Below are 13,572 nucleotides of genomic sequence, written 5' to 3' on the forward strand. Positions count from 1 at the left end.
CAGCCAAACATGCGTGTTTAACTCTGGTAGGGTACCTAACAACAATATGGTAACTGCTGTGGCCTTTCATTTTGCTATTTTCTCCAAATCCCCACTGTGTAACAGCAGAAATAAGTATTGGCCATTTCCCTAGCTAACATTGCTTCCTTTTCCTACCAATAGAGGTGATGCTTTCTCTGCTCTCTGTTTACAAACTGAATATATGACAAGAAACGTTTTTTTTTTTTAATGGATACTTGAAAGTATGAGTACATCAGGTCGGGAGAGATGTGTATATATGAAATTTTCTTTCAAACAAGCGAGCAGAAAATTCAGGCCTTGTTCAAGTTGCTAATGATGGGAGAGGAAACTTCTACAGTCACTTGTTTTGAACAGGTCAGTCAGAACAGAGAAAAGGGTTGAACTTGGACCCAGAGGACAATAGGACCTGGGAACAAGTAAAATGGGCTTAGCAGCATTTCCACTACCTTTCTCCCAGAGTTGTTGTAAGGGAGATACTTCATCAACCTTAAATGCTTATCTCAGCATTAATAGTTGTAGAAACATCAGTTGGTGTTTGTTGGAAGAGGAAAGGAAACAGAAAAAGGAGACATTTAAAGGAGGGGGGAGTTGGTGACTAAATAAATTCCCTGGAGCCATCATTAATTGGAGGGCAAAATATTAACTGAATGACCCCAACCTTTACTCATCTTTTGAATACATATATTCTTCCTGGGACATTGGATGGCTCAGAGTTTTAGAGTACTACAGTGTCTGAACAACTGAAGTATGCAAAAGGCCCTCGATATGGGCATGGGAATGGGATCATGTGCTCCAAAGAAAGAATTACTGAAGAGGAGCAGTCCGAGGTTTCCTCAAAGACAGTTGTGAATGGAGAAGGGACGCTGGTCCCATGGTAAGAGGGCCAGGAAGTTGGGTCAGAGGTCAGTGACTTTGTTCTCCTTCTTGACAGTATGTTGACATTGAGTGGCTGAGCTGGAGTTGGCTTTCTCAGAGCTTTAGCAGGAGGAGAATGGGCCTCCAAGGGTCTTTCTTTGTCATTAGTTAACAGATGCTTACCGCAGTATTTGCTCTGTGTGTCTTTCCTTAATGTCAAGCCATCTCCTTACACTAATGAGAACAGCTTGCCATGCCGCCATTTCTTGGTGTATGACTAATATTTGCTCTTGGCGAGACATTGTTTCTTCCATCTCTGCCCAGCCTGTTAATATCCACTGGGCACATCTATTCCTGTGGCTTTAAACTGGATCTTTGAATTTTCAAAGAAATATTTTCAGATGCCTGTAAGAAGGGCTCTGTGTGTGTGTGTGAGAGAGAGAGAGAGAGAGAGAGAGACAGACAGACAGACAGAATGAATTTGTCATGTCCTTCAGTATTGCAGTGGCCCTGTAAACTCTCCCATGCATCTCTTCTTACCTGCCCACACCTCATCCTATGGAATTCCTGTTTGTGCCCAAGCTTTGTCTTCCCTCCATGACTAGCTGATCTTTCTTTCCTGTCTTTCAATTCCTGGCCTATTCTTTATGCCACTCTTCCAGTTCATAGACACACATGGCTTCAGTGTCATACGCTAATCGATGCATACAATAGGAGCATTTCTACTTCTGATCTAATCAGAAGACTTGGGTTCAAATCCCAGTTCTACAGTTTACTTCTTTTGTGACCTTAGTTAAGTCTCTTAACATCTCAGTGTCTGCATTGATAAAACAAAGGCTTTAGGCTTAGTCTCTTTTCAATGTCAGTGTCTTTTTAATGTCCCTTTGAAATTTTCTAGATTTTCTAATCCTAGTCAAGTTGTTTCAAAAATGAGGAAAGATGTAATAACTAATGAATAATGTTTGATTCATTTGTTATTAAACATTTCAGCAATTTCTATTAAAACAGTCTGATTCACTCTCTCAAGGAGACTGCTATGATATTTCTACAGTTTGTATTTTTCTTCCTAAATCACAGTCGATAAAATTCAGATCTGGAACAGACTGTAAAGAGCATGAGGTCATAGACTTAGAGCTGGATATAATCTTGAGGTCAATTGCCAGCTTCTCTCCATTTTATAGATGAGGAAGATAGAGTCCAGGAAGGCAGTAATTTTCCAAGGTCACACAGATAAGTAACAGAACTGGGTTTCAAATCCTGGACTTCTGACCCTCAATTCAGTGCTCTCCTCATTTGACCATTATCTCTTATAACACATCTGAATTCAGATAGCTAAATGACTTCTAGTAATCTGAAACTCATTTCCAATCTACCTTTCCCTGTTCCCACTCAGAATGATATCTCTGAGTTTTTACTCCAGCAGCCATTTACTCGATCATTTTTGCGATTTCATCTAGTTTCTAAATTAGTTGCTAAAGCTAGGGACAGCCAATCATTGCAGCCCAAGTGTTATCACTGAAAAACAACTGAAATATTTGGGGCAACAATCATGCACATTTTTCTTTCTCTCCCCTGCAGTTGACTGCTCCCTCTTCCAGGACAAGTAAAAAAGTTGTCATTGTCATTTTTATTGTTTTTCCCCTCTTTTTGGTTAGCTCCAACTTTGGTCAGCCTATATTATCAGGACACAGTTTTCTTTGCCTGACATGGGCTGTGCAGGGTTCAAGATAGGGTCTTGGCCCTTGTTCTGCAGGATGTCTAGGAGCTGAGCTCCTCTTAGTTCGCTTGTACCTGACCAACACATCTTGTCTCTGGCAGTCTTAACACCACAGCTTCTGCTTGTAGAGCTTTAGTGAAGGATCCCTTTGTCTGGGGCCTAATTGCTCTAATCCAGTCTTCTTAATGAGCCAACCCCTCATTCTACTCCTACTTCTGGACTCAGACACTTACTAAGCTGAGTGGCCTTGGGCAGGTCTCTTAATTCTGTCTTCCTCAGTTTTCCCAACTGTCAAATGGGCTTCCCCTCCCTCACCTAGTGTATTCCACCACCCCTAAGGGACCCCAACTGTCCCCTCTCAACTCCTTCTGCTACCCCCCACCCCACCCTGTAACCCCTTCTCCACATTCTCCAGTTTGACTCTGTCTTTCCTGAAACTTGGTGTCCAGGCCTGGTACAGACTGACCAGGGTGTTCCACCAACTTAACCCAGCCTAGGCCAGGATGCTCTATCTTGGCTGTCACATCTCATCTGCCTTCTTTCCCACAGTCAGATGGAGTGTGTTGCCTCCCTGGTTCTCCAAGACTGGACCAGTCTCTTGGGCTTCAAGGACAGTCCTAGTGAACAGAGAGGTTGTGACCAGGCAACTCACTGTCTGGTGACCTTCACTAGACTTTCCCTCAGCCCTTTGGGCTTTTGCACAAGAAGTGACAGAGCAGTGAGCACTCACTTCCATCTCATCCCTGATTCACTGAGGAGCCGACCACATCCCATCATGCCTGCAAAAGGCCCCAGGCCTATTTCTCAGAGGAATTGTTGTTGAACATCCTGTATTTTTCAAATGATTTATTGTTTTTAAACTTCAACAGAGGTGATTCAGCCTCCATGTGAGCAGAAGTGTACTGTCACAGATAAAAGTTGGCCTTCACCCAGAAGACGTGGGTTCCCATTCTGCCTCTGATGGGCTTATCACGTCACATCCCAGTGCGCTGGGCAGCTCTCCAAGTCTGTATATTACAGCTAAATTAGTAGGAGCTTCCTCACCTGGAAAATTCCTACACCAGTGAAGTCACCTGTCAGTCCTTTTCCTTAGCCTACTGATATATTAGCTCCCTACCACATCTTGTGTCGGACAAGCTTGCCATTAAACCTTCAAGTCTCTGATGAGAATGGTGACCCAAGCAAAGTCAAGAGCAGACATTGCACTAGAGACCTCCCTCCCCATGAATATTAGTGCCAGCATTGGGGGGTTCATAATTCATTTAGCCAGCTCCAATACCCCTATCTCTTCTTTGACCAGGCCTGTATCTACTCAGCTTTTTGACTAATATAGTGTGAAGCCCCTTGTGGCTTTCTCCTGGGTCATTAGTGCAGTTAATCATGGCCAAAAAGAAAAGGAGATGACTGGCCTAATCTGCTCCCTAGGCTAGCTGTTCCATGCTCTTTTGCCATGACCTCATGAGTATGTTTCAGAATTACAGAGAAATCACACTCCCTTGTCTCTAGTGGACAGAGTTCCTCATCTTTCCATGAGAAGGAACAGACCCAGCCACACCTTCAACCCTGACTTCCTGTCTTCAAGACTGGTTTCCCACTATTGAAGATGACCATCTTGGTGGAATTTCTTCTGGAAGAATCCAGAATCCATTTTTCCTTGTTCTAATTTGCCATAAGAATACACTTGGGCAGGTGAATTGATCTGAATTACTGCCTGTGTTCATGAAGAACTGACTCTATGGCCTATGGGCCTGCACTCTGACCCCTCAGGTGCTGTTTGAACTGTGACTAAAGAACAAAGTAGTGAAGTCACTTCCTCCCACCAATAAGGAGAGCATCTAAAAATATTCACAATGGCTTGATTATGGTGACAGTTCTGAATTCCTCCATTGTATTCTAGCATTCTCTTATTAGACTTAGAAACCTTGTGTTCCCTTTCTCTCCCTTCCCTTCTCTTCCTTCCTCACCCCTCTTTCTCTCCTCTCCTTTCCTTCCTTCTCTGTCTCTCTATCTCTCTCTGTCTCTGTCGCTGTCTCTGTGTCTCTCTCTCTCTCTCTCTCTCTCTCTCTCTCTCTCTCTCTCTCTCCTTCCCTCCCTCTCCTTCCCTCTTATGCCCTTTCTGTTTCTCCCCACAAGCCATTTGGTATATCCAGAAGCTAAATATTTTCCTATAAATAATCCACCATGTCAGCCTAACCATAAAATCTAACTCGCCCTTCTATTCAGGAAGTTTGTTGATTGGTTCATTCATCTCCTAGATAATATTTTTCTTTTTTAAAAAATCAGCCTCTCCATCCTGTCTCATTCTTCATTTGATACAATGCAAAGTTTATGGCATAATTATTTTATGAAATTGAATCATTTAGACCTAGGGTATGTTGAAACTTCAAAGTGAAGGAAAAGAAGTAGAATAATCAAGTTAAAGAGTGTTGATAACACAATAGACTATTTGATTGAATACAAGAAAACATTCACCAGTAAATAATCTTCAAATAGGAAAAAATAGCTATTTTTAAATTAAAAAATCTATGACATTTCCATTTGAGAACATATAAAAAACTTCAGATGATTTCTCAATGCTTTCATAAGAAGAGTTTTTTTAGTATCTTCTCTCCTACTATGATAGTAATCTAGACACAAGGGCCTGCTCTGGAGTGAATTGTAGTGGAGTAGAGAAAGGGGCAAGTACGGGCCTACCTAGTTTTATTGCACTTCCAGATAATTTCATTTTTAACAAATTGAAGGTCTGTGACAACACTCTATTGAGCAAGTCTTTTGGTGCCATTTTTCCAACAGAATGTGTGAAGATCATGTCTGTGTCACATTTTTGTAATTCTCCCAGTAATTCAGATTTCTTCATTATTATTATATCTCTTAAGACAATCTGTCATCAGTGATCTTTGATGTTCCTATTGTAAATGTTTTGAGGCACCAAGGACTGCACCCATATCAGAGGCAAGCTTAATCAGAAAAGTATGTTCTGACTGTTCCACAGACTGGCCATTCCCCATCTCTCTCCCTCTCCTCCTGCCTTTCTCTTCTCTGAGACACAACAATATTGAAATCAGGCCACTGAATAACCCTACAATGACTTCTTAAGTGTTCAGAAAAATCAGTAGAGTCAGCAAATTTCATTGTTGTCTTAAGACTTGAAGAAATTGCCACAGCCACCCTAGCCTTCAGTAAGCCCCACCTTAATCAGCCACCTATTGTGAATATTGAGGCCAGATCCTCCCCTAGCAAAATGATTACAGTTCTCTGAAGGCTCAGGTAATGGTTAGCATTTTTCAACAATAAGGCATTTTTAATTGATATACATTGTTTTTAGACATACCACTAGTAATAGATTACAGTATAGTGTTAAATTTAACTTTTCTATGCCCTGGGGAGCCAAAATAATTTACTGTGACTTTTGCTTCCTAAGGTGATCTGGAACTGAACTTGCAATGTCTCTGAGGACTGCCTGTAAGTAAAGTTAGCATCTCCAAGACTTGACAGACAGATTGGATCTGTGGGGTGAGGACAAGCATGATAGACCAGGAAGATGGTGATGCCCTCAACCAAAATAGGGACCGTTTGGAAGAAGGGATGGTTCAAGTAGAAAAGATAATGTTTTGGACATTCTAAGTTTAAGTTGTGAGATAATCCAGTTCACCATGTTCAGGAGGCAGTTGATGATGCTAAATCTGAAGGTCAAATGAGAGATAAGAACTAAATAGAGATGATAATTGAATTTATCAGAAATGGTGTGATCTCCAGGCAACAAGGTAGAGGGGGGAAAAAAGAGGGTCAAGAATAGACTCATGATGAAGGGTGTGATTTGGACAACAGACCAGCTACAGAGAATGAGAGGAGATGAAGTGGAGCCACATTTTGTCAGTTTGTCTTTCTCAAAGATAAGCAAGAGGGAGGACTATAGCTAGAGGGGATAGTCCCAGCCAAATGAGGATTTTCTAAGGATGAGGGAAATATGTCGGAATGGCAGGAGAAAAGTTGTCAGTCAACACAGAGAGAGTAGGCCCTCCTAATTATAGTAGTTTATTGTTTGTTTCTCCTTGCAATTGAATTAGCTTTTCTTTTAAGTATTCATATGTTTTTCTGTTCAATGCATCTGTATTAAATATTGATATTGATCCATCAACTCTGGAACCTTTAAGCATAATGTTTCTTTCTCTGCTTGTCTCTTTCTTCATGTCCGTTTTTAATGCTTAAGCCTTGTCTGAAGTCCTGATTACTACTCCTATTTCAAGTGTATTTCTTGTAAGTACTCTATTGTTGGATTCAGGTCTCTGATTCATCTTCTATCGACTTCCCTTTTATTGAGAGAGTTCATGTTCCCAGTTATCACTGGTTATTGTATATTTCCCTTGATCCTGTCTGCTCAAACTTTTTCCACTGTTTGCTCTATGTTCCCCCCACCCCATACCACCCGTTTCTTTTTTTTCTCTTGGTGTTATGAAAATGATATATTCATTCCATTAACTAGATTAACCCCATACCCTTAGAAATACTCCTTGAAATATAAGTATACCAAAAAAACTGTCATAAGATATTTGTTTCCACGACATAGTATTCTCTCAATGTCATTAAATGACAGTGAAGATATGGAATAGAATAATTAAATAGAGTTGCTTTTCTTTCAATTTAGCTGAAAAAAGATGCTGAGGGAGGAATTTACTTATCAACTTTGATCTCTAAATGACAGGATGTGTTTCTGCCCCTCCTTTCTGTGAGGTTTTTAATTCCTTTTTTACTTTTAGTCCTCCCTTCACAGCCCTCTCGCTCTGACACTGGAATTAGCTTTGCTTCTGTCTGTTGATTGAGGATAGGAGAGGTGAAGATTCCATCAGCCCCCCCTTTCTTACATCCTGGGCCCTGTGCTAAGCACTGAGAATATGAGAGGCAAAAGACAGTCTTGGCCTTCTAGAAGCTTACAATTTAACGGGGGAAGACAACATACAAAAATATGTATACAAAGCAAGCTATAGATAGGATAAAGAGGAATTCATTAACAGAAGGAAGGTACTAGAATTGAGCAAGTAGATAGTGCACTGGAGAGTGCACCAGGAATCAGGACGACCTGAGTTCAAATTTTGCCTCAGACACTTACTAGTTGGGTGACCTTTGACTCGGTTTCCTCATCTGTAAAATGAGCTGGAGAAGCAAATGGCAAACTACTCCAGCATCTTTGCTATGAAAACCCATGAAAAGTTGAACAGAGCTGAAATGACTGAACGACAACAAGGGGAAAGCTTCTAGTAAACTGTGGGATTTTAGTTGGGACTTAAAGATAGTCAGGGAGTTCAGTAGGTAGAGTGGAAGAGTGTTCCAAGTTGGGAGACAGCCAGAGAGAACGGCCAGGGCCATGAGAGAGAGTCAGACAGCAGGATGTCAGTGCCACTAGGCCGAAGAGTAGAGTTGAGGTGTAAGGTGTGAGAGATTTGGGAAGGTAGGAAGGAGCTAGATTGCAGCCAACTTGGAATGCCAGAAAGAGTATTTTGTAATTGATCCTGGAGTCATCCTTCTCTCTTCTCTCCCTCTATGTTTTTTTTATTTCTCTATTGAATTTAATCTGTTTGTACATTGTGCCTTTGTCTAGTTCAGATGAGAGAGTAGTGCCTGGGATCCCTGCCTCTTCCCCCTACTTCCCCCAAGTTTTCATACTCCTCTTCCTTTGTACCTTTCTTGTTTGAGAGAGTAAGTTCTCTCTCCCCTGTTTCATTCCCTAACTTTTTCCCCAGGCCCCCTGTCTGTCTTACTTAACTTTATCAGCCTTAAGGATATTAGAGCTCTGAAAGGATACTTGTTACTTCTCTTTTAGTACTGAATCAATTTTTCAGGCTCTTACCCATTTGGTCAGACTTTTCTGTGTTTCACTTGTCTCTTTTAATTTTCTTTTCAAAAACCTTGATTCCTTTCTGACCTTTTTTTTTTTATCAGGAATGCTTCGAAAGCTTCTATTTCATTAACTGTGTAATTTTCCCCTGTAGGATTCACTCAATGTTGGTTGTAAGTCCTTATCGTTTTTCATTTTGAATATCATATCCCGTGTTTTTCTCACATTTATAGTAACATCTGCCAAGTTTTGTGTGATTTTAGCTCCTTGGTCCTTGAGTGAACTCTTTCATTTTAGGTGTTTGCAGCAGTTTCTCTTTACCTTGAAACCTCTTTATTTTTTCTGATATTCATGGGAGGTTTTGTTTTCTCTTTGTCCTCTAGTTCTTATTTCTTAAAATATGGTATCTAAGCTGGAATGTGGTTGGGGGATAATGCCCAGTGAGTCCAGTGATTCTTAAATGATCATTCCTTGACCTGTTTTCCAGGTGAACTGTTGTTTATGTGAACTGCCTTAGAACATTTACTATGCTTCTTTCTACAGTGCTTCTTCTTTTTCCTGGTTCTTGCCCATCTTTCACTTTGTCTCTTTGGTCTTTGTTTCTTGCAGGTCCTCTTCTCTTCTTTGGGTCCAGGATATGCTTTTATTTCTTTCTCTCCATGGACTTGTATATTTATTCTCTTCTTTCTAGGGTTACCTTTAAAGCTGCTCTCATTCCAAGATGTTTCTCTACTTACTCATCTGTAGCCTCTGGTTGAGGGAATTGAGCTTAGCTGGAGTTCCATTCCCCCAGATTTGTTTGCTGCAGCCCAAGTTTGGTGGCTGTGACTTCTTCAGAAGGGGTTGTCTGGCCTTGCCTCCTGCTGAGATGCAGATCCAGGCTCCCTGGATGCTGGCTTGTTCTGATCTAATCTCCTGTGATTGACAGTGATGGGGTGGGGTGGTGAGGCCCCTGGGTAGCCTCCAGAACCCTGGGGACCGGTCTGGTCCGGGCCCCTGCTTTGAAACGGGGCTGGTTTGCCCTTTGCCTTCCCCCCTCCCTTAGCTTATCTCCATTCCACAGGGCTCTGGCAGTCTGCAGTCTTAGATTGGCGGGGGAGTTTATGGTTGAGTCCTTTTGGTTGACTTTATTGTGGTTCCTTCCGGTGCCTTTTAGAGCTGGAGTGTTTGTAGGGAACGGGTTCCTTTCAATCCTAATGTGCTACCACTTTCCCATAGACCCTCTGTAGTCTTGTCAAGTATCTCTGACACAGTAATTCTATGTTGCCTCCCCATGATCTGTTTTAGATTATAGACTTTGAATATGAGTGTCTAACTTCTTTGTTTCTGACAAGAACAACAAAGTGCTACATCTCCTTTGATTTGGGAAATTTAAAGAATAACCAACTGCCTGAATATGTGATGAATAAACCATGTTAGGCAGTAGTTCACCTAACAAAGACCTGGGCCTCTAATGACCCTACATGGAAAAGCTAATAGGATCCTAGGAAGCATGTCCAGTGAGGTTCAGGATTCAGGAAGTGATTGTCTCCCTAGACTGAACCTCAGACGGATGGCTAGTTTGGGTCCTCCTGTTTAGGATACCCATCAGCAAATTATTGTGCCTGGTGATTGGGAAAGTGAGGCAGTTAAGTGTCAAGCCCCACTAGGCTCAGGTGGAAAAAACAGCTGTGGTGGTGAAGTCTAGGGAGAGGACTTGGGCAGGAATAGGAGAACGGGGAGGATAGAATTTGGACCTGCTCATTGGGGTCTCAGAGAAACCATGGATCGAAGTTGGAGAGAAGCAGGTTAAAAACATCCTACCATTGAAGCCATCCAAAAGCGAGACATGGCGAACTTCCCGTCTTTGGATGACATCTAAATATGCCCATTTCTCAGTCTTGTTGGACCCTGTCATTCCTACCCCTTTACTATGTAACTGAGGGGAGCTCAAGGAAGTGAAGCTGTCTTAGCCAAGGAGACCTGGCAGAGAAAGTGGCAGAAATCAATTAGAAGTGTGACCTGCTTTATTTTTAGAGGAAAGGAAGCCCAGTCCGAAGCTGTAGGAAGGGTTCTCCTCCCAGCTTCTCAGAGGTAACAGTTGTCCCTGTGATCACTCATTCTTTTCTTGTTTTCTGTGTCACCCTCTGCTGCTGTGACAAATCCTACAGACTGGGTGTCTTGCATCTTTTCTTGTCCTTTGCTCCTTTTCTGAATGCTTTTAAGTGTCCAATATGATTCTGAAATTTTTAAAGGCTGCTCTTTAACTCTTCAAATAGAAGTAGAATGTTTTTACACTTGGAAAAATACCAGAATAAATCATTTTAAAAGTCTCATTGCAACACCTCAAAATGAAACAGGATAGTAGACAATGAGCAGCTTGAATTTTTAAAGAGCAATTCCTGTCAGACTAATCTAATTTTCTATGAAAAAGTGATAGTCCTAGTATACAAGGAGGAAATGATATATATTGTCATCTAATGTGGTTTTAGCAAGCTTTTGATCCATATGATTTCCTCTCACACTCTCCTTCCACAAAATGAATGGCTAATGATTTACCAAAATGCCTTTGTGAACAAATGCATCTACTACAAATGCCCCTAAGAATAGTTTGGGGGAATTTAACAAGTCAGCACCATTACAAAAAGCCTTGTCAGCATTATGTACAATATACACTATGTCTGGAAATCTTGACTCACTAAAAACCATAATTCATCCTCTAAACAGGCTGAGCAAATTCTGCCTCCCCATTCTATTTTATTTTTAAGAATGCTGCTTAATTTAATATTAGCTAGGTACCATCTTTGCTTTGAAACTTTTCAGATAACTAGTTTTAGTTTTTTTGAAGGAGGAAACCCAATTAAGTATTTCTGAATTTTCCAAAAATGTTTTGCTTTCTTTTTGCTTCCAAACTGATTTCTTTTCTGATTCCAGGAAGGATCGCCAAGTCAAACTGAGGCAAAATTTCACACCTACCTGATTTCTCCTGTTAGGGGTTACTTCTGAGCAGAAGGGTTTCTATCTCTAGGTTCTTCAGGGGTTAAAACAAGAATTCCCCTTTAGTCTATAGTTGATTGTCAGGTGCTCCTTTCTGCTAGTTTAATCCACTGCAAGAGCTGAGCTCTTTACAAGCTTCAGGCCAGACACACTAACCTGAGCTATTGATCCTGTTGCAATAAACTGATTTTAGTGGGAGTGGATGGATGCAGTCATTCAGGACTTTGCTGGTTTGGTGCTGAACTTCTCTGGCATAGGAACCTTGGCCCTTGCCCGGCCCCCAGCCCCCTGCCCCCTTTCCATCAGCATCCCATCCAGCATCACTCCTTCCCAAATGGGGCTTCTCCTGAGGAGGTACGAGTGGCAACCTTAAGATTCATCTGCTGCATGGATGACTTGGAGGGGACTCAGCTCCCTGGAATTTGACCAGATCAGTGAAAAGATCACATATGCTGCAGAGTTTCTTGACAGGCTTTGTGAATAGAATATGCATGAAATTTTAAATCTGAAGACACTTAGCCAGTCATTTATCTCACCTTCCAGGCCAGGCTGTGGCCTGACAGGCAGATGATCCAACCTCTGCTCCCTCTAGACCAGCTGGGTCCAGGGAGGGAGAGAGACCTCACTAAACCACTCCTTCCATCTTTGTGATACTTAATAATTCACACACAAAGAAATCACAAAATCTAGTAAATAATTGGCTAGGCTTTTTTTAAGTTCTGTTATGGTTAGGTAGATGATAATAAATCTTTAAGCCCATTGATCCTTCATTCTCTTCCATCCTCCAGTTGAAGCATTTCAGAGCTGGGGAAAAGGTTCCTGGTCCCCAATCCCAATGATGTGACTCTACAGGATGCTTACTGTTTCCCAAGTGGACATCTGTGTTGGTGTGAGCTAGCCACAGAAAGCAATTAAAAGGTAAGAAAATTGGTTTTTAACAGCTGTTTCAGTGTTGCATGAGCTGGCCTTCCCTCCCAAGGGACTGTCAGCATCCTTTCTGCTAGATGAAATTCCTCTCCATAAATATTTTTCCTTATGTTATAAAATAGGAAAGAAAACTTGGTTCATAAAATGAGTTAAAATGTGTCAACAGAATTGAAAGAATAATGACCTCCTGCTGCTATTTAAATTCTGCAGCAGAGCAGGAATGCTTATTTTCAAAAGAGATGACATTGAAACCCTGACACCTTTGTTTTATTATGACTTTATTATCCCAAAAGGGTAGATTTAATATGACATTCATCGATGTTGGTTCAGAAAAGTGACAGGTCTGCAAACTATCTTTTTTGACCCTCTGCACTTTTGCCTGGTGGCATAGACTTTAAGTCCACATATCTTCCAATTATCTTTTAGACAAAGGAAGGCAACTAGAAATGCTTACCACTTAATGGTGATTTTTTTTTTTCTGGGATTTGGAGTCATTATCATAGAACACGTCATCTCAAGACAAGGAAACTCGGTAATTCCAAGGTAATACAGCTAGTTAATTTTGTAGCCAGAATATGAATCCAAGTCTTATAACTTCAAGAGGAGGGGACCTTCCTGTCAAGCAGAATGTTCCTTGTGTTTGCTTTGAGCAGACTGGGTAGCCATAGTCCTGGTCTCTACCCCTCCTCTGTGCACAGACCTTGAAGATAGTTGAAGTCAGCAAAAGACTTAGCATCGAGCTGATAGGAAAGTGATTGTCCCCTGTGTTCTTTCCTTGCCTTCCCTATATTGTTTTCTGTCAAATTCTCTCTTATCCCACAGCTTGAATCAATGAAGACGCTACTCCTTTAGGAGTTGTGTTTTTCTCCATTAATTGGATTTTCTTTGGATTTAAAGAATGAGTGTGTCAAGTTTGATTTAGAAAAGTTTATCTAATACATTTAGCCAAGGAAAAGCATTATATAATATACTTATCTTTACTGTATTATTTTTTAGGAAATATACTTTAAAAACCTAAAATATCAGTTAAAGACTAGGGAAATTTAATGATGTTAGAATTAATTCTTCAAGTCTGTAAGACTGGCATCATAAAGCTGAATCTCTAATTTACTTAGTGAAAGATGGCAACTTTGTCTGGGCTTCCTGATTAGAAATGAGAACTGGTGCCTCATCTTTCCCAGAATCTAGTCTTTCATTCTGACCTGAAAGTAATTCTCAGCCCCAGTCTTCCCACAAAAGAATG

At 41.1% G+C, this 13,572-nt stretch overlaps 1 protein-coding gene across 8 annotated transcripts in view; it reads left to right on the forward strand.

Moving 5' to 3' along the window:
• PEAK1 (pseudopodium enriched atypical kinase 1) overlaps positions 1-13,572 on the forward strand; it is a 256,307-nt gene that overhangs the window by 48,035 nt on the left and 194,700 nt on the right. For 7 of the 8 annotated variants that reach the window (XM_074232467.1, XM_074232470.1, XM_074232469.1 and 4 more), the window contains one exon: positions 12,191-12,320. The gene's annotated coding sequence lies outside the window, so the exon portion shown is untranslated. Of the gene's footprint in view, positions 1-6,014; positions 6,056-12,190; positions 12,321-13,572 lie in introns of all 8 variants that reach the window. The other variant, XM_074232474.1, reaches the window with a different exon arrangement.

This window comes from Macrotis lagotis, chromosome 4, assembly GCF_037893015.1.
Source record: "Macrotis lagotis isolate mMagLag1 chromosome 4, bilby.v1.9.chrom.fasta, whole genome shotgun sequence".
In the NCBI taxonomy this organism is placed as follows: domain Eukaryota; kingdom Metazoa; phylum Chordata; class Mammalia; order Peramelemorphia; family Peramelidae; genus Macrotis; species Macrotis lagotis.